At 38.9% G+C, this 2,604-nt stretch overlaps 1 non-coding gene across 1 annotated transcript; it reads left to right on the top strand.

Moving 5' to 3' along the window:
* The first annotated feature begins 479 nt into the window (after positions 1-479).
* On the top strand, positions 480-585 carry LOC122039296. The gene has a single exon (XR_006128148.1). It is a non-coding gene; the product is annotated as a small nucleolar RNA R71 (small nucleolar RNA).
* The last annotated feature ends 2,019 nt before the right edge of the window (positions 586-2,604 follow it).

Genomic DNA, 2,604 nt, shown 5'->3' with positions numbered 1-2,604 from the left:
TCTTCCATCCAGGGTTATAAGTATTTGAGTATGGGTTGTTCTGCCTTTGATTGTAACTCATGATTGCATCACATTGTTCCAGTTGATTGATTTGTGCAGTGATAGCTCCCAATGGACATGAGTCATTTGAGTGCTCTGAACTCCCACATACTTCACAAGATGTACTAATAGCATTGACCATATTAGCACTAGTCCCCATATTCTCAAATTTCTTTGTAAGAGTGTCCAATTTTGCAGACAAAAGAGTGACTGCATCTACATCAAACTTCCCTGATACTTTAATTGTTGGGTTTACAGAAGAATAGCCATCACTTCTTTCATTTGCCCATTGATGATGATTTCGTGCTACACTGTCAATAATTTCTTCAGCTTCATCTAAACTTTTATTCATAAGTGCCCCTCCAGCAGCTGAATCAAGGGACACTTTGGTATGATAGTTGATACCATTATAAAAAGTGTGCAACACTAACCATCTTTCCAACCCATGATGTGGGCATTGTCTGAGCATACTATTATATCTATCCCATGCTTCAAAAAGAGATTCTGAGTCAGTTTGCTTGAAGCTTGCAATTAGATTCCTCATATGAGCTGTTTTGCTTGGTGGATAGAATTTATCAATAAACTGTTGCTCACAATGCTCTCAAGTGGTGATGCTATTAGGGGCCAAAGAATTCAGCCATTGCTTTGCCCTATCTCTTAAAGAAAACCCAAATAATAATAATCTAACTGCTTCTGAAGGAACTCCATTCATTTTCATGGTACCACATATTTCATAAAAGACCTCTAAGTGTTGATTGGGGTCTTCATGAGGTCCTCCACCAAATTGGTTCTGCTGCACCATAGATATAATTGCGGGTTTGATCTCAAAGTTATTAGCTTCCACTGAAGGTCTTGAAATACTAGATCGAAAACCTCTTGCATAAGGTGCAGCATAATCCTTGAGTGGTCTATTCGCCATGTTCAAATGTTCCTGTTCTTCAATTTGCCTTTGCAGAATTCTTCTTTTATGGAAAGTTCTGTCAATCTCAGGGTCAAAAGGAAAGAATTCCCCTGCAAAGTTAGATCTTCGCATATACAAGAACAAGATAGCAAATGACAATTCAACAGAAAAAGAGAAAAATAAAAGAATCAAAAATGCAGAATTGAATTTGTACAAAAAGAATTAACAAGAAGTAAAAGTCATACAAGAAAGTAAAAACAGAAATCTAATGATTAGTTACAACTATGCAATATGAAAGGAAAACAAATGTTATGTTCAGTCTAACTCAATTGATAATTCCTAATGTTATAGCGCAGTCCCCGGCAACGGCGCCAAAAACTTGTTACGCTCCGCAAGTGTACGGAAATGTCGCAAGTAATATAAAAGATTAACATATCCACAGGTACGGGAATAAGCACTAGAAATGTCTCAATGCGAATTAGCTAAACAACTATCCAATTGTTTCAAATGCAAAGTGAAGGTAAACAAATCTAATATTAAAGATCAACAAACAAGAGTTTAGTGTTTTGGGTTATAATAAAGGGAGATTCTAGGAGTTTCGCTTTCTTTGTAAGATTTCTTGAATGTAAATGGTTCATCAATTCTTATCCCTCAATTGCCAAACACTTGTAGAAAGTTGCATGTTCTCTCTTACAATAGATAACCGGCTAAGGACTGAGAAATGTATCTAAATATGATCAATTAGACGTGAACCTACGTTGTCCTTACACAGAAGCGCACCTATTACTATGCCTTCCTCGGATATCAACATAGAAGCCCACAACTTATTAATCTATCAAGATACAAGAAACTAATCACAAGATCCATCCTACTCTCTTGAATATTCCTATTTCCTCTTCAAGATTATCTCTCAAACGTCCTTACACGGGCTTGCACCTGTCACGTGGATCCCTCGGATGATCGAGTGAGAGTTTATCTTTACAAAGTCCACAAGAAATCCAAACAATCAATCAAGAATGAGAATTAAGCACAAATCACCATTAATCATTCAAGATCTAATTGATACAAGCAAGACAATGTCATTGAAACAAGAAATTGGCAAATCCATAAGAGATTACATCAATCCATCATACAAATACTCCCTTAATCCTAGAATACAAGATCTACTCCATGAATCAAGGAAGAATACCCGAAGAAATAAAGATTACAAGTATTTCTTAAATCCCCAATCCAAGAAACCAAGAAAAGGGGGAAAGAGAAAACTTATCTACGAAGAAGCCTCGTCTTCGGATCCAATCCTCGCTCCGGAGTCGAAATCGTCAAGAACTCCCCTCGAATCGCCCAGAAATCCTCCCAAGAATGGGAGGAAACCACCAAATCTTGCCTTCTCCCAAAAGGGGAGAGATCCCCTTTCAATTCATGAAGGAGGGTTTAAATAGAGGAGGAAATCGGGCGCCACACGGCCCCGTGACACGGCCGTGTGAGATTCACACGGCCATGTCCAGTTCCTTCTCTGCCAAAGCTGCACGGCCGTGTGAGTACCTTCTGTTCTCTGGAAATGCTACACGACCGTGTGGTGCACACGACCACCACCTGCTTGGCCTCTGGAAACCTCACACGGCCGTGTAGATCTACACGGCCATGTAAGGCATCTACTCTAATTT

This window comes from Zingiber officinale, chromosome 1A, assembly GCF_018446385.1.
Source record: "Zingiber officinale cultivar Zhangliang chromosome 1A, Zo_v1.1, whole genome shotgun sequence".
NCBI lineage: Eukaryota > Viridiplantae > Streptophyta > Magnoliopsida > Zingiberales > Zingiberaceae > Zingiber > Zingiber officinale.
The sequence above is the reverse complement of the archived record's forward strand: the minus strand, read 5'-3'. Positions and strand labels throughout refer to the sequence as shown.